Source organism: Astatotilapia calliptera, chromosome 17 (genome assembly GCF_964374335.1).
Source record: "Astatotilapia calliptera chromosome 17, fAstCal68.1, whole genome shotgun sequence".
Lineage (NCBI taxonomy): Eukaryota > Metazoa > Chordata > Actinopteri > Cichliformes > Cichlidae > Astatotilapia > Astatotilapia calliptera.
Window position 1 is genome coordinate 24,706,273 of NC_137438.1, and position 18,977 is coordinate 24,725,249.

The window sequence follows — 18,977 nt, forward strand, 5'->3', positions numbered from 1 at the left end:
CTTAAGGCGAACAGTCTCAAAATACCCACCCCCATGTTTGATCATGTTTATTGTATTCAGCCATCTGCAGCTGATAACCCTTGACTGAACAAGCTGTTAGTTATCCCACGAGGGAGTGTGGAGAAATAGCCACACTTGTTTAGAAATGACTTTCCTGTAAGAAGCCAGTACTGCAGGCGATCTACAAAACTGCACGGGATAAGAGGGTGAAAGTCAAAAACCTGCTCAGATTCCAGACATGATGTCTTTATTTCTTTTAATTAGATGTAGAAACAGCTTATGCGGTGACAAGGATCCCAAGGCACTATTTCTCGCATTCACTTTGTTTTCCTGGCGGTGACATTTAAGGCACAGAAAAACAATGGTAAACTTACAATCTGAGCTAAATCTTACCTGCCTGACTCTATCCTGTGGAGAAAATATACAGTGCGAGCGCTAAGCTAAGTCATCGATTAAAAAAAGAAAGAAAAAAGAGAGAGAACACCCAAGAGGGAAACGGCACTACCACGTTTGTCGCTGCCGCCGCCGTTCAGCACCAGCCCGACGCATTCCTGTGACATTTAGGGGAATTAGGTGGTGTTAGGAAAAATGACAACCGCTTTGTCTCCGTTAAAGAGCTTAGTCGAGACAGAGTTTTGTTTAGCTCTCATACGATGCTTTGAAAACACAAAGGAGGTGGCACTTGAGTGCACCACTTGTCAAGGTGAAAATTTGTTGCCATAACTCGCTGCTACAGAGTCTTTCAGTTTAGGGAAGTGACACTAGAATGAAAAGACAGACAGAGTGGCTTCATTTGTTTTTACGTGACGCTAAAATCAAACTTCAGGAAACAATAGTGAAAATGTGGATGTTTTAATGAATATCCTAAGTTAATGAAACAAACATCTGAATATTATAAGCAGGGATTCTTTTAGAAACAGTGTACATATTCAGATATCTTGGTCACTGGATTGCAAGACCTGATTTCTTGAATTTCTGTCTAATTGGACCTCGTTCAGCATCCTCCAGTCTTCCAGATGTCTCACGGCTCCTCCATAAATCTCCTTCTAAATTGTCCAGATTTTTCATGCGAATGAGGATGTGTGAGTGGGTGTTTGCCCTACTCTGACCTTCAGCTGTGGGCCAACAGTCCAGACCGATCATGCAAAGAGAAAACCAACTGCCAGCCCTGTTTGGGCTGCTGTCAGGTGTTGACAACCTGCATAAACATCGAGTGAGGAGCGTGGCTCACCTGAGGGGCAAAAGCCAGGATGAATGATCTGACGAGTCACTCAAATGAAAACAAGTTCACTTAGGCTAAATCTGTCCTATGAAGCAGGAAGTGTACGTCCACAGTGGTTCCACCAATGAGATAGAAGTGATGGGTAGTGCTGTGGGTGGGGCTAGATATTCTTATGGCTTCAAAATACACTAAACTACTCCTGTAGCTTATAAAACATTTGTGAGGTCTAGTTTTGTGTTATGCCACCTGTAATATACATTTAAAGCTATCTGGTGGGTTTCTTCCATCTGCATTAATCTTAAGGATATTTGGCAGCACATCTTGGATATTTCTCCATCCTTCCATGTGCATGCATGCAAAGCCTGAGGCAGACCATGCTACAACAAACATGACATTGATCAAATCAGACACAATATCAAGAGGAGGAACTGGGGCAGAGACAGGTTGCAAAGCAGCTTGCAGAAGTAAGAACAATCATCAGCTGATAGAGGACGATATTAAAATCAAGTCTACTGGCTTAACTTGACTTCATGGCTTCAAGGTTTTTCACAACTTTCTGTGCTTCTAACTCATTAAAACAAAGCACCAAAGGAAAATCGACATCACTGATATAACCACTGTTTATTTCACTGATCTATCATTATTGTCAGTTGTTTTCCATCGACGAGATGAGTTTCGAAGTGATCCAATCAGAAGTATTCGCCTGGTGCAGTAAGGTTAGATGTACACATTTGATCCGTCCCTGGGTAACAGTAATCTTGGACCCCTGTATTTGTGTTTGATGTCAAGGAAAATAAGATGCTTTGTAGCTATTTGCAGCTTGAACCAATAAACACAAAACAAAATGTTACAATTTATATTTAAGTCAGCTGAATTAACTTTACATTTAATCCGCCGTGATGATAAACATGATGATATTCAATCAACTAAAACTAGATTAAAAATAAAAGAATTTAGATGCTTAAACTTGAGTTGTTTTAGTCAAAGGGATATGACTGAAAGTAAATACAAATTTGCTGTAAAAATTGACCCTGGATGTAACAAGAAAGTGGAAAAAAAAGTCAAAAGATTAGGTAGCTACTTGGCTGCTTACTAATTCAAAAGGGGTGCTCAAAGCAGGCACTTGGCTGAGATGCACTTCCTGACACAACCCCAAAATGATTTGTGTCTCCTCCCACAATGGAGGCAGGGATCTTTTGCTTGTTAAAAAAATGTCTAAACAATTACACTATGGAGCCACTTCTGTCAAATAAGGTAACACAAATTAGTTTTTATACACGCGGTCCAGTGGTGCAAATGTGCACAGTCAACCCACTACAAAAAGCCCATCCTGTGTGCTTAATCCACCTATTTTATTTGAATATGCTTGTTTATCACCTTGGGACTCCTCATATTAGGTGGTGCCTCAACGTTTCTTAAAGTAGTTAACATTCAGTCTATAATATGTGTACTTTCCATAGAAAAACTTCCCTTTGTAACACTGTGAAAACTTTGACCTTCCTTCCATCCATTTTGATGTAAATCAATTGTATCCCCTGTAAAGAGAAAGCCTATTTGAGATGATTGACACAAATATGATTGGTCTATTACCCCATCAGTCATGCTATTAAGGTCTGCCATTATGAATCAGGCTTGATAGTTTGTGATTGGACACAAATGCATGTTGGGCTCATTAGATTTTACTGTCCCCAGCAGATCTGCACAGATCCAAATCAATGAACTCTGCTCTCTAAAAAGTCTACGACTGATGTGACCTTTGGGGGTCAGTGTGATCCCAACTTCCCCTTAAATCGCTCGCAATCGATTATTAACAGAGAAAGGCGAGTTTACCTGTTATTAAACAGTTTGGATCCTTACACACTTTCACTGCTTACTCACACAGCTGCAAGCATGAATTATTTAACAAGGCAAGCTATAGTGACCTGTAGATAATGTAGAGAGCTTCAGGGCTTTATGTACATTACCAAAGACAATGAATCCTGGGCATCCTAGTCTATCGTGTAATTATGCATGCAGATGCTGATTTTCCTCAAGGGGGAACATTGTGTGACTGGCCTCTCTCTCCTGCCCCCTTAGAGATATGACAACACAAGAGGAAAAGCCCACACACACCTACAGCGACGCACAGTACACCAGAGAAGGACTGTTGCCCTCCAGGCATCTCTCAGTCAGTACACAGAAAAACTTCATTACGGTGAAACAAATGTACCCTCAGCAGCAAATCTCTTCTCTTTCACAAAGGTCTGGGCCGGATTGAATTATACAAAAAACGGACAATGCTGCTTAGTCCACCAGTGGTTCTGGATGAGACCCTTGATGTGTGTTGAAAGCCCAGACAAGCTCTAAAACTCATTTGGTCTGTAAAATGTGCTTTTGATGGTTTCCCTGAGAAACAGTGCACGGCTCGCAGAGCGGGTGTGTATTTTCTCAGAAGCGTTTTGCCATGCCTGACATGATCCTATTTTGAATGGTCCGCTGTGGTAATAAGGTCATTTGTCTTGTGCAAAGGACAGAGGATCTATAGTTGTCATACCCTGAGCTGGAGATAAATGTGAAAGGGCTAATTCTGTGCCTGTGAAAAGAATTCATGCAGTAAGCCCTTTGTTCTCTCACTAACAGCGCGAGATGAAAAAAAGAAGAAACAACTCAGTGACTGGAAATAAGAAAGGATGCAATTAAAACCACACTGGATGTCTTTCATTCACTTACTTATTAATCACGTTAATAACAATACAAATCTTTTTCGATTTTCCTATTCTAAATTATAATCAAATATAAAGTCCACGTTCTTTTGTGTATTGTGTCATCATGCCCTCTTCACATTGTCTGTTTTGTATTTGCTGTCATGATGCCGTTATGATGCTGGTTTTTCTTCGTCTCCTTCTTAAAAAATGAGGCACATTTTAGGGTAGTTTCAAAACGAACCTATTGGTCATCACTAAGGGCGTATACACACTCACACTAGGCAATCCATAGAGTGCATTTGACTCCTAAAGGCCAGCTCAACTGCTTCCCCAATTTGCGCACAAAATCCACAAGATAATTAATGTCACTGTGCTCTGCAAGAGAGCTTTTCAAAAGTTAGAGAGAGACAGCCAAGCATGAGCGAGGAAGTTAGATGGTGAGATAAAGTGACCCATGCCTAGGCCCAGATTGTTAAGTACAGTGTGAACGCAGGCCAGTAGAAGACTGGGAAGGGGAGGGAAGCAAAGTACGCTCTAAAGAACCTGATTTACAAGCTCTTTTCAGTATGACTGGATTTTATCAAAGATATCTAACTTCAGAAAGGTTAACACCTACAAAAACTACAAAATGTATAAACCCACTATGCACTTTGCTAGGTTTAAGTAAAATAAAAGTAGAACATACAATAAATCAGGGTGTGCTTTACAGTGTGGCTCCTTCATTACTGACAGTTTGCTAATATGAGAGCATCCAGGCAGCAGATCCACCTTTTGCTCTTAATGTGTTGCATTTTAACTACTATTTATTGACTATAAACACTGATTCTTCCATGAAAATCTATTCTGTATAAACTGCTAAAAAAGTTTATAAAATAATAAATAAGAAAAACGATTCCCTGCCATATGTGAACAAGGTTTGCTGTGATCATGCAGGAAGTGTTAGTGTGTGCGTCTCCTCTCACTAGCAGGAATGTCCCACACAAAAAAAGAATCGTGCTGTGCAAGACACCAAGCTTTATGTTAAAATGGTGCGTGTTGCACCTCCGGGTGTACTCGTCCTGCTTCATCTTGTTTTAGTGATGGGATATGTGGTCGAGTACATGCTGTCCACACAAAGCACGCGACAAATGTGCTTCATCTCCTTCCACATCCTCCACTTTGAAAAGTGAAAGGCAGACGAGTCGATAACACTGTCCTTTTTACAAGTGCACGAGTTAGAAACAAAATGGGTAGTTCAGGCACTGCTTCTAATGGCTTTATGATCTACTCCGCTGCTGTAGTTATGAATAGATCCATCTGACCCTGCAGGCTGGCTCAGGTACAGAGCGTTTCTTCACGCCGCGTGTTTATCTCCAAACAGTCGAATTCCTCGGCGCGGTTTTCGTGTAATAATTTGCTTGGAATGAGTGTTTTCACAGCTATAGTGGGAATCCGATTATCATACAGGGATCACGGTCGTCATGGAAACCAAGGATGGTGCACGGTGTTAAGCCGTCCCTTACACATCCGAGAACACTGGGAATTAGTGTGAAAATTCAGCTCCCTTAAAATAAAAGATGTGACAAATTCTGTCTTTCATAATAATAAGCGCATTCTCCGGCAGCTTAGCATTTTATTTGTGTTTATAGGCTCCATGTGTGGTAGGAGCACAATGTGCACTGTCTGGAGGCATTCCTCTGCCACCGTACGTCGCCACGATTTATGCATTCAATTAAACAAAGCATGAAATGTCAGAGCAGCATGTGTAAACTTTAAATTGGCTTCAAATGTGTTGCGGATAAAGTGCTGATACAGGTTATATGCTCTTAATTTTCAGGTAACCACCTGACAGACTTGACAGTGCAATTAAAACCATTTGAAATGAGACGCTGAGACATTGAAACTTGCTGACCTGGTGCTTGATTTTGAACAAACTCAAGCTTTTTCTATCAAAATAAGGCCTGTCTAAGGCCTTGTTTTCACTCACGCCCTGTTATTTCCCTCAATCAGACTCTCTTAAGCCACATAAGAGTTTCAACAGTTGTGTCAGTTGTTCCAGAAACCTGGAGAAACAATAGCTACTAAAAAAAATAATCTTTATCTGCTTTTTGTTCTCCTGGTCATCTGCCTCCATCACCCCCATACTTAGCATCCTACATTGCCACGCCAATCCTCTGGATTCATTCATACAGTTACTTCGTTGAAATTGCCAGAAACCCAAACAAAACAAGCAATAAGAGGCTCTAATGTAAGTGTCCTGTTAATCTTCTTTCATTACACCCTTGAATCTTTTCTGTGGTCTCCCTTGTTTCCTCCTCCCTAGAAGCTCCAAATTCAGCATCCTCTGTCCAGTATATCCACTCTTCCATGCCCCAAACCATCTCAGCCTTCCCTCTCTTGCCTATCTTTGTCTCCAATTTTTGGGGGAGCCCCAGAGAAGTAGTGGTTATGTATTGAGCCTCCCAGGAGAGAGAGAGAGAGCAAAGATGAAGCAAGGCAGTGACCTAAAGATAAGCAAACATATAAAATAAATTTGTCCCACTACTCAGATGACCTTGGAGTTTTTGTGTGCTATTAATTGTAACCCATAAAGGCCGGAGCCTGACATATTTAGTCCAAATGTCAGTTTTTAAAAACTTTTCAAACATCAAAAGCTCTGAGAGACTCAAAATTGAATCAGCAGCAAAAGCAGAAAGAAGCATTCTGCCATAATTCAATCAGTGGACATTGGTTAAGTAGATAAGGCCTGGAAAGTCTGACATTTTCATTATGCCAGATGAGGCAGATGAAGGCTGAAATCTTTTTCTTTTTTTGTTTTTTGTGAGGGACATCATAAAGAGGGAGGGAGGAGGAGGAGGGGGAGCGCAGGTGGATGGAGAGGCATCCAAAAAGATGGAGACAATGCTGTGAGGAGGAGATAAATGAAGCTGGAGTGGCTTGGCCACGTCAGGAGAGGACAGCCATCTGTGAGCTCATGCTGCAAAAAAAGCTTATCTTATTACCACCTCTCCTGAACAGTGAAAACTTCTCCCCCCCACCACCACCTCTCTCTGTCTCTGTCTCTCTCTTTGTCTTCCACTTTTCATGTCCTTGCCTTCTGCATTTCTGTGACAAAACAGTGTAATAATAATCCAGTGTGGCTTGAGACTTAATTAGAGCCTGTCATAGCTTTAATTTACACTAGTTTATAAATGCAGATGGCAGTCCTGTTCATTACCCTCTCAAGACATTCCTGGTTCATAAATTGAAATTAACAGCCTTTGCCTGGAAATGATCTAGTTTGGATTTCCACACTGTGCCATCAGAGGTTTTAATTATGACTTTGGTTAAAAAAAAATCAATTATGCATGCAGCCACCCATCAGCAGTAAGGCAGAAAAATCACAACATGATGAGCGACTGAGAATGTCCGGGTCATCGTTACAGTGCGGCGCTGAGTGGTGTCGTGTGGCGCACGACCGCAACCCTGAACTCTCAACCCCGCCGACCGCCCCCGCATCTCTGCTTTGGGGTCACAAACAGTTCCCGACACACTCTTGGGTAAACACAACAACAAGCCACAATACACCCGCAACACACAACAAAAGACATGACTCCGAGCGCTGTCACCACTAATCACGCCGAGACAAAAGAGGATGCAGCTCAGATGCTGTGCGAGGGGTGTAATAATGTGTAGACAGACATGATAGGATATTTTCTGGGTGCTCGGGGACAAGAAGACAGCGCCGTTAAAAGGGATCAATGCGGGGATCAATAAAGTGGTGCGTACTGAGCATTAAAAGCAAAGAGGAGCTAGACAGTTTAAAAGCCAGATGACCTGACAAGGAAGGTCCTTGACCAGAAGAAGTGACGGGCCTCTCTTACATTCACAGAGCTGCTATCCTCTGCAGTGTTTCACTTCGGTGCTGAGCAGTTTACTTCCATTTCTGAGCAACGTTTCATGGGAGGACAGATGAAGGAAAGCTGAAATGTGTGGATATACATATATATGCATATGAATTCGCCAGGACCACTCACAGCACTGCAAGGCTAGATTCCCTCCTTAGTGCCAGTCAAGCTTACTAGAGCGTGATGGGGGCTGGATTGATTGACGGACTAAAGGGGAAAAGGCAAAGAGAGCGTGCAGGAGAAAACCCGAGGTCAGACACTGTCACAGATCTGACTGGTGCATCCAAGAAAAAAGTGCCTGGAGGGCGTAATTCAGCTCACTAAAAGCTCTTAAAACTTCATCTCCAGCGTTTTCCAGCCCCAGTCCAGTCAGGGCAAACGTATTAAGAATAACGGGACTGACATTGCATTTGGTCTCCAATGACAAAGCCATTGTAAACATTGACCTCCACTTTTTCTTAAGTTGCCAGTGTCTCTGTTGTATTACTTTTTGACTGTATCACATTTTCAAAATAATTTTAAAGAATTAAAATTTATTTAAATTCTTTAAATAAATTTAAAGAATTTAAATAAATTGTAGCAATGTAGCTACAATTTAGCAATTTCCATTTAGTGGACTGACACCTTTGGACAGTAAACACAATCACAATTTGTGTTACTGTGACAGAAGAAAATTAATATTTAAACCTGTTACATACCGGTTACGCTATTAATACCTGGCAGAAATACCTTGGATTCCACTAAATAAACCACTGGTTTACCACTCTATGTTCGATAATGAAGGAGAAACAGTTTTCGGACAAAAACATACAGAGAAACTGTACAATATAAACATATGTGCATTTGATTCACGCATATAAAAAACTTCAGGTTTAAACTTGTGGCCCTGACATGTATGTCTGTAGAATTATATACATATATTTGAGCCTGTACTGACGTTGATGTTGGTGTTTTAGAGCTAACTGTCCTTTTCCCCCCGAAAAGGTTTAAACAAGACCAAATATCAAGGGTAAAAGAAGCCATTTCTGCCACATGACCACAAACCAGAAACTTCAACCTTGCTGGGAGGATTTTTAGTGTGTGAATAATTTTTTTCTTTAATACAAATGCAAATATTTTATAAGTAATGCATGAGTTAACATCTCCATTTTTAGGATCTATACCCCACTACTCCTGCTGCACATTAGCCAGCAGAATTATGTTGAAAGCACAGATAAACATCACTGGTACATGCTGCTCACTGCCCCATGTCAGCCTCTGACTGATATTACAGATATTCAATACATGTAAGTAAACTGAAATGGAAACGGTGCACCACTGCATCGAATTATAAAAAGAAAGAAATAAACATATTTTTTTAGCACTAAATGAAATTCCAGTGATTTTAAATAACATGACTGAATGGTCAAGATCCATGTCTCCAAATATATACAATAACCCACATAAAGCTGAATAGAAATGCTTTAAATAGCATGCTGTGGGATGATGCAACAAAATGCAAAATACCTGAAAATGCAAAACACAGTTTGCGGCGACAGACAGTTACCAAATTATTAATATGCTTTACCCAAGTAAAACACGCTATCTTAGCCCCTGCACTCACTCCCTAAAGACATCTTGGTCCTGAGGGTGAACTCTGACTATGCCGTGACTATTGATGGGACAGTAAATTAGCGAGGAGTATTGACTGAATGTCACACTAAGGCCACCATAATCCAACAGCTCATTCTCTGCATGAACTACGCTCTCACTGTGCATTCTGGGTAATTTTTTTTCTCCTCTTGGGGGTTGATCATATCAAGAGCCAGAGTGGTTATTTATACTGACAGTTATGACACAGAGAGAGATGGAGAGGGATGTCTGCGTTTGTTGGAGAGAGAAAGGCTCGGGTTACACAATCATTAGGATACTTTTTAAATGTGTGTTTCAGTGATGATAAAAAATATATATATAATCTGTTTGACTGCTATTCGGTCCCAGGTGGTTTCAGGTAACAGACTTTAGTGTGGAGCGGTGGATTTTGTTGATCTGGCTTAAGATGTTTGCAAGCACATGTTCCTCCCAAAAATTCAGTCATGACTTTTGGCAGCAGGTGAAAGTGATGACAGATGAATAATGCATAGGCTCATTGCGCTGTAGTTAATGACCGCGATCACACATTGCCATGTCACCTCTACCTTCTCAACTCATCTGAGAGCAGGTGATATGTGTGAAAGTATTCTTGTCTAAGTTAAACATTTCACTTGTGTTTCTCTGATCCCAGAAATTCGTAATGATGTGAACTGCGTGTGTGTGTGATGGTGGAGGGTGCGGTAGCTCTTCAGAGGAAGTGCAAAGCCACTGATTGCATTTAGCTGCCTTTTCTGCCACTCCTCATCAAACAAATGCAAGAAAATGTGAATTTATACTCGCACAGGAGCCTCCTGCGTGAGCCACTTCTGTACTTCTCCCTGCCACAGAAAAGGAGAGGAGGAAAAAAAACCTCTGAAAGCTTTGAAATGCATCTGCAAGCTGCTTTTATCCCTCCCTCGGCCTCGCAATCATGACCGCATGAGTCAAAATTGTGCGCATGAATACAGTGTTCATTTGCGGCGGTGTGTATTCATGCCAGTGCGCTGCAACTGCAAGCACTGCAAGACACATCTGTAATGGGATCTGTTTCCTCCATAGTGGGCCTCCTCGATGGGCCAGCTGATAGTACATTTCCAGGCGGCTATCTAAGATCAATGATGACCCTCCATTTACCACAGCCTGCTCTCCTTCAGCCCCGATGCATTAAAGGACAGAGTCGGGAGGAAATGCCAGATGTGCAGATAACCCCCTCCTGGCTTTTCTCTTTCTGTGACAGCCTTTTAACATGATAGATCCACTAATTTCTGAAAAACAGGATTGACTGGAAGGTCAAAGAGAGAAGGTGACACTGCTGACGGATGGATGGATGGATGGATGGATGGATGGATACTACATACATACAGGCTCGGTTTTGTCATTCTATTTTCACTGGCTTGCAGGTTAAGACTTGGATCAAAACTAATCAACATAAGCAAACTCTTCTTCCCTTTCTTCATATTCACCAGGAAGGAAGCTCATTTTTACAGACATGATAGGGAAGTCACGGTCTGCAGTGCACGGTGTAATACTTCTTATAGAGTAACAAAGCAATATACAGCCAATATGCAGCGAAATCTAAATTAAAAATGATGCAAAAACTGAAAATAAAGAAATACAAAAAAGTAGAAATAAAATAAATACAGAAATAAGAGCTAATAAGTTAAAAGCAGTGCAAGAATAAACATGAACACAATGCATAAAAGTAGATGCAATACAAATATGTCACAGAATCAACTGCATGCAGAATTTAATATAACTTAATATTAAACTGTGCCGTTTTTATACAAAAATCATTTCTTAATCACATTACAGAGTCAGACATGCTATATGTTGCTTTACTGACTAAAATACATATATGTTAAATACATAGACTATCGGGATACGCTGATGCAGCGACAAACATCACCTTTTTTGACTGATATCAGTCGATGTTAGCTACTGTGCTTGATAATCCTTTCAAAGTAAGGCTGATGAGGAGCTGAAAGACTTTAAAGCTCTTCAGTTATTTATGTACAGTGTTGGGGAGTAACGGAATACATGTACTGGCGTTAAGTATTTAGCATACAAAATATAAGTAACCGTATTCCGTTACAGTTACTGTTTAGAAAGGTGATAATTAGAATACAGTTACTTTGTTGAAATTGCCAGAAACCCAAACAAAACATGCAATAAGAGGCTCTAATGTAAGTGTCCTGTTAATGTTGGTGGCTTCAGTTACACAATGGACCGGAAGCCAGCACAACAGAGCCAGCACTGCACAGGCAGGAATGCATTTCTTACTTAGAAATTCCGACACCACTTCATTTGCGCAAAATCTGACCTTCAATCCAAATGTTTGCCAGCGACCAAGCTGCTCTCAGTGTCAAAAGACTCGACCTCCAACCTAAAGAAACATCTGGAAGTAAATTCCTTTTTAAAAGCTAACGTTAGCCTACCGCAACTACCTTGTTTTAGTTGTGGTAGCTACCAGGGTTATGTGCCACTTCATTATCTTCGATGTAGTATAGCTGTGTGATTTATTACTATTACCGAAGGTTATAGTTCATAGACAGCAGACTGTTAGACTTGATGGATAGAATTAACAACCTGCTAACTGCAAATAATCATGTGCAGTTCTGAACGTAGTCTATGAACTAACCTCAGCTAATGCCAGCTAACAATGTTAGCTCGGTGGCGAGTAGCCTTAAGTAATAGTAATCAATCACACAGCAACAGTACATTCATGTAGTTGTAAAAAGCACGACAATATATTAAGTAAATCAAAGTATTCAGAATATGTTACTCACATTGAATAACTTAATGGAATACATAACAAACTACTTTTTTGGGCCATGGAATACATTTTAAAAGTAACCTTCCCAACACTGTTTATTTATAACAGTTGTCTTCGTTTCCTTGCCATGAAAGGAGGTTAACTAAACACAAAAAAACAACACAGACAGAAAAAAAAAAAGATCTGTATCAGCACTGCCTTTCGGTCAAATTAATATTTCATGCATCAGTATCAGCGGCGGCCCAAAATTTCACAAATGTGCAAAAGACCGCAGGATTTACAAAGACTTTCTATGTACATGTTCATCCTTTGGGCTTGGGCTGTTTATTTATAATTCAAAATAATCTATAAATCCTTCACATCTGACCACAGATGTAAGATTTACTCAGTCTATGCCCTATTTCTAATCCATTAATTCAGGCTTTTAAAAGTTTCCATCACTGATTCGAGTTCATATAAAACCACATGTTACATGTAAAAACTTTCCGTTTTCTTCTATTTACTAAAAGTAACAGTGAAAATACAGACATGTCATTTTTCTGTGTGAGCGATGGTCATAGAACTCATGGCTGTACACGCTCGCACAACGTTGCTTAAAAAGCTTCCCGACTATGACACAAAGATAGTGATGATTAACACAGCGAAGAAAAAAAATGTTTTCCCTCATTTCACATTCTGTCAAACACAAAACAAGCTCATGCTTAGTGCTTTAACTACTGAAAACCAGTGGATTGTTGCTATGCAACACTTAAATATGTTCGAGGTGCTACTCTCCCTTTACCTTTCACTAACCTGTACTCTGAGCGCTGAAAAAAAGAAAAAGAAAACTGAACTTTCTTTGTGCTGTCAGGCTTGGCCCTTTCCTCTCTGTAAATGCAGGTCTGTGGCAAATATGGAGCCTTCTGCGGAGTCAGAGATCTAGTGATAAAAAGCGGCTCCTTTTTTCCACTCAGCTCGTAGCAGACAGCATGCTGATTTACATAGTGCAGTGACAAGGACGACAGCTGCTGCCGTGTTCTGAGATGGAAAATATATCTCCGCTCCTTTCACATCACAACCCTTCCTCTTTCCCTTTCTTCACTTTAACCCCAGTTCACATCAGCTCTGTATTTATATCGCCCACTTCCTGTCATTGGTGTTTCTGTTGCTCGACACCACTGTTTCCAGGTTAACGGTGAGATTAACGGGAGAGCAGCATAATGACCCAAGCGCAGAAGAGAGGGGGGGGGGGGCGAAAACAAATGTAAGATGCATTAAATACAGCATGAAAAGGAGGAACTGGGTTCCCAAGTGGCTTGCAGGATGTAGCAAATATGCATCAGCTTAAACTGAATGCCCTGTTTGTCACTTTGCTAATAGAAGGTTTAGAGGTGTATCAAGTGAAATGACACTATGCTTGATTTTCAAGTCACGATTTTGGCAGTTGATTATGAAAACAAGATAAAAAGATTTTTGCTCCACATTTGGCTTCATTTGGATGATTAGTTTAAAATGCCTGGGTTTATTATTAGCTTTCCCAATTAGTGAACATGACAATGATGGTTCAGAAGACAGGGTGGGAGTGGAGTGGCCGGCGCTTTGCTGTCCACTGGTGATAAAAACAGCCTTAGGTCAAAGACTGGGAGGCTTTTATTGTTTCTCTCAGGGGGAGTGTTGGTGATGGGTGCTGGCTATCGTCTGTTCTTGGAGGACATGCAGCAGTGCACATAATCAATGTCATGCTGAGCCAGTGTACATGTATCGGTGTGGGCGTGAGCACATGTGGGAGCAAAATGCACGCCCTCTGATAGGCTAAGTCCACCGGCCTCTGTGGATCAGACGATTGAGTGCACTAAGATCCCATCTAACAGAAATAACTCATTTTCATGTCTGATTTCACACCCTCTCGCTGTGTTCACTGTTATCACACAGAAGATGTAAAACACGTTTAATTAATTCACGAAACTGTGTGATTTGCATTTTGCAGCGGCAGAATATGCAGCGCTGGTTATATTCAAAATATTATTATCAATTAATGTAATTAATTTTAGATTACACAATAAATCTAACTCGAGAAGCTGTGTTTTTAAAGTGCTTTGCATGCAGGTGTGTAAAACCATGCATTAAAAATCAATAAAACGGATCGATGAAGCCCTGACTGACTCATATATCACTTTTATTACAGCCAAAGCAGATTAATCAAATCACAGTGTTTTATAAAGTGAAATGAAGCATTTTGCAGTGGGAGAGGGTATTTTTCCTGTGTATTTTACACTAGGTGTTAGCCAGGAAGATCATTGTAATCATTTAAAGGAGATCCAGCAGAGAAATTAGCAACATAATCCAGCTGATTCAAATGTAGCTTTCTGTCAAATTTAGCACAATATACACTTTTTCCCCACTTTAACATAAATTTCTACTTTAAGACAACTTCTTTCTCTTTAAAAGAGTGATCTGGGAGTGCAAGGATATAAAATATCAATGGTTAATATTTAATGAATCTGTAAATATTTGTTAAAAATAGCGAATGTGATAATAAATAACGTGTTTAATATTGTATAACTGCCATGCTTTCATGAGGATAAACAGCCCACCACCTGCAGCTCCTCAAAGCCAGTGTAGCAACTTCTGGATTTGCACTGGATTTGAACCCTACTCTTCTAGGTGAAAACCCTGGAAGAGTTAAAGTTAAAAGGTGTGTCTAGAACCTGACCAATCAGTAGTCTGCCATTTACACTACAAGATCCTGAAGACGTTGAAGCTATAGGAAAAAGCAAAGTATCCTCGACTCCAAGCAAACAGCGACTTGATACTTCTGTGATTTATAGTCAGTGTGGCAAAGAATCCAACACCCCATTTGTAAGCTTTGCCAGTGTTGCAGGACTTGTAATCGTTCAGCCAAACTACCTGGTTAAGTGCTACGTACTGATGTTGATGGACTTCAGCGACAGTCGGTACTAGTTCGTTAACACAAATTAAGTCTAGTAAATACTCAAACACTGTTGTGTCTGCGCCTCGCCGACTGTTCCCCTGCAACCAAAACACTGAATCTGTCATTCCTCGCACTATATTATCTAATCACCACATGAATAATCTTTACAAACAAGGCAACGTCCTGCATAATTTCCCTGCTCTCACATTGTCAGCTTGCAGCACATCCCGTTTTTGGCCATCACTCCGAAAGCTCCATTTTTCTCTGACTATGGGATCTGTCTACAGGAGGTGGTGCTGAAATTTCACCCTGCGCACAGGACCACTGTCCATGGTTCTGAATCAGCACTGCACGGCCTGAGCGCAGAGGCACAGGCTCCCACAGAGAGAAAAAAAATAAGAATTTTGCTGGCTGGATGAACGGATGGAGCAGCTTGGACTTTGTCTCAGCTGGGACTGTCTGTAAGTGGCAAACAAGCCAGAGTCTCAGCAGGCAGGGAGCTCCACGCCCTGTTTGCTTCAGAGCTGTCACATGTGACAGCGTCATCTACAAAGAGATGGGGAGCTGGAGGTCTGAATACATCCCTTAGATAGACAGAAAGAACGATTGTGGCTAGAGCTAGGTCGGACATTGCCTGCCTCAGTAGAATATCCTAAAAAAAAACCCAGCTGAATGTGTGACACAAAAGAAAGACAGCAGTTGCACTTTTTCGATGATCAAAAGCCTTTTCTGTTTTGTTTGGGGTTTTTTACATCCTGCCTGTGTTTTAAAATTCAGGCCGACACATTGAGGATGCAATTCCAGTGGGACGTTGTGTGAAAAGAACGGCTGATCCCTGGTCATGAGAGGCCAACCCCACTCCATCCTGTCTTTCCCTGGAGTAGAAAAGCCAGCCAATCAGAGAGGACGAGGCAATGAGTCACGGAGAGAGCAGACCGCATCCAGTGGACCGAAAGGAGCTGTCTGGCGCTCTGGGCAGCAAAAGCGGTAACGTCCATGGATGGAGCGATCCGCTCAGGTCTCCAACACACACAAACGTACAGGAGATACATGTGATTTACAGATAGATTGGGATTTTTTTCTCTAAGTTTCAATTAATTTAATGTAAAGAGTAAAAAATTTCCCTCTTCCTTACCATAGTTTATGACTCTTGCTCTCTCTTTTATGAGATTTATGAGAGAGTTTATTACTCTCAGATATTACCAGCCCTCAATAACTCACAAAGCGCCCACTGTAACGTTGCAAGGTTGTGTGAAGGTCAGCATATTGCTTACTTCCACAACTCAGGCCGAGATGTGTTAAAGCTTTGCAATACTATAGCACGGTACCTGACATTCAAGGCTAAACGGCTGTTTAAATAAACAAAAACACAGTGAATAGGCCATGTGAACGAGTGCCTGAGACGCTCATTAACTATTGATGCGAAGGGAGCTCTCGCAGTCAGATACGTAGCACACAGCACAGACACCTACGTGCAACACACACAGTTGTGAAATCACATGACAATGCCAGCGGGTGTAATATTTTCCCAAAAAAATGATTAAATTATTCTCAAAGTGAATTAATCTTATTAAATAGCTTCCATAAATTACTCATGATCTTACACATAAATCAAATGATAACAATGGAATGAATATGAGAGATGAGCAGGTTTTTCATGTCCTCTACTGGACGTACAAATCCATTTTCCAATGAGCCACAAAGGCGCTGCGGATGTGAAAAGAATTTATTGGACCTTGTAGGAGAATAAAGGATTTGGAAGGTGATGGGAAAATTTAGTAAAACCCAAATGTATTGGTTTTGAGCCTGAAAAGACTGGAGCTTTGTGCTGCCTTGTTCTAGCGCAAGACTGACAGACGGGCACTGTTTGAACCCCCACAATCTGCCAACTTTCACCTCTTTCATGTCTACTGTACCTCAGCTCGCGTGGATGGATGGGTGGAGGGAAGAATTCGAAGGAAGAGAGATCGACTAGTTCATTTCACTGGAATCTGGGATAATGAGGCCAGAGAGAGCGCGAGAGAGAGAGGAAGAGATAAGGCACGACAAAGGGGAAATGACAAACGGTGGGGTAGGCAGCACGTTGATTCGATTACAGCACAACTTCTCATTAAACGACATAGAAAGCCAGCCCTGGGTCAGGAAGCCACAATACTAAATACATAGTGGATACACCTGCTAAGAGCAGCATGTTTGTTCTCTTGGCTGTAGGGCAGTAATGGTTTCCTCTGACTGTACCGCTGCCACCCTGAGACAGCCGTTGATCTGGAGCTCGGGCTAACCCTGTGTGGGAGTCTGCTTACTCCCCCTCACCCCACCCCACTCCACCCCACCCCACCACCGTCACAACTTAAAAATCTTGAAGCACACCGAACAAACATTTTGAGCAGTACCACAAGAAAAACTGATTCCACGTGTAGAAAGTATTTACCGACCCACTATTAGAACCACAAGCACTTTCTCCAATATTAGTCTAATCTTGGAAATATGTTTTGTTTTTTTTTGTTTCCCTTTTTAGTAAATCCTGTCAATGTAAATCTGACGTCCTGTCATCCATCTGTCACCCTGGATAAGCCCTTGTCAAAAAGAAACGGCACCTCCTACCCTTCCTCCTCCTCTTCTCTTCCTCTATACGACCTGACTCTTCCAATCACTATTACAGTACGGAGTCCTCAGAGCCATGTTTGCTGACACGCTCAAGCTCACACACACGCACACATCACAGGCAGCGTGTTCTCTGGATTTCAAGCGGGCATGCGGTATTTTTTAAAGCAGCACAGCAAAGCGGAGCTCCCGTGCCTTTTTGACTGTAAAAACATGCCGTCTCCATCTCCACGCTGCGATTCTCCACTGTTACCTTTTTGTGAGGGGAGAAAACAAAATAAAAGACATCTCTTACCTGGCAGCACGCTGTCTACCCTGGGTCCTCTTCACAATCCCAGGAAGGGGTTCAAGTTTGCAGCGCGAGCTCGATGTGACACTTTGAAAAGAAGGGGGAAAAAAAGGAAAACCAAAATAAGTGGCTAAAAAGCAATGTCCCCCTTTATTCTTTCACACACGACGGCTCAAGAAGCACTCACGATCATACACTTGAACACCCAGTTGACAGCTCCGGCAGGCGAGCAGCTCACTGTTCCTTCCCTCCCTCTCCCTCCCTCTCTCTCTCTCTGTCCCTGACACTAGCCTCCTCTCTTCCCGCCCACCTACTCCAGCCCCCTCCCCCAGCTTCTCTCTTTTTCCATCGGTCTCCTCACTTGCTCTTCCTCTGTCAGACAAAATGCACACATCCCCTTATTCTCTCAGCTCACTATTTTTTTTTTTTGACATTTCCCCTCACCCGCTCACACGCTCTGCTCCGTGAAAACAAATATCAGTCGGAGGTACTATTAGATGTGCATTTCCACATGCCATCTACAAACTTATTCTTGTTTGATGAACCATTTCAAAAGATATTTTCTCTCGGAATAAGACAAAGCCAGTCATGAAAGGCTAATAACATCAGATGGTGGGATTAATGAATAATGCTAATGAGGCGTTCATACTGTATACGATTTAGAGTCCCCACTGAGAGCCATCCCTTAATTCCCCCCCTCTCAACACTCGTTCCCCATCTTGCTGTCTCACTCCATCTATCCCTTTCTCTCTTCAGGTCTCACTAGTGTATCCGATGCTGCTCACGTCCCATTCTGCAGACAGCTAGTCAAGGGCATTCCCAGAGTAAGTGTATGCAAATGCTCTGCCTCGAGGAGCTGCCTCGTGTCCCTTCGACACTCAGCCGGACCAGATGTGGCACATGGCTCTTCCAAGGAGAGGGCAGCAGATGCAAAGGCAAAGGAGAGCCAGCAACAGCAATCTTCTCAGCAGTCGTGACCTCGCTTCAGTGGACACATTGAGGCCGACGGCACCTGAA

The 18,977-nt window shown here is 41.8% G+C and overlaps 1 protein-coding gene across 9 annotated transcripts in view; it reads right to left on the reverse strand.

Annotated features, from left to right (window-relative positions):
- Positions 1–18,977, reverse strand: part of syt1a (synaptotagmin Ia) — a 219,839-nt gene that overhangs the window by 89,630 nt on the left and 111,232 nt on the right. For 4 of the 9 annotated variants that reach the window (XM_080291847.1, XM_026146690.2, XM_026146694.2 and 1 more), the window contains exon 3: positions 17,967–18,047. The gene's annotated coding sequence lies outside the window, so the exon portion shown is untranslated. Of the gene's footprint in view, positions 1–17,966; positions 18,111–18,147; positions 18,230–18,977 lie in introns of those variants that run through there. The other 5 variants (XM_080291849.1, XM_026146691.2, XM_080291848.1 and 2 more) reach the window with 4 other exon arrangements.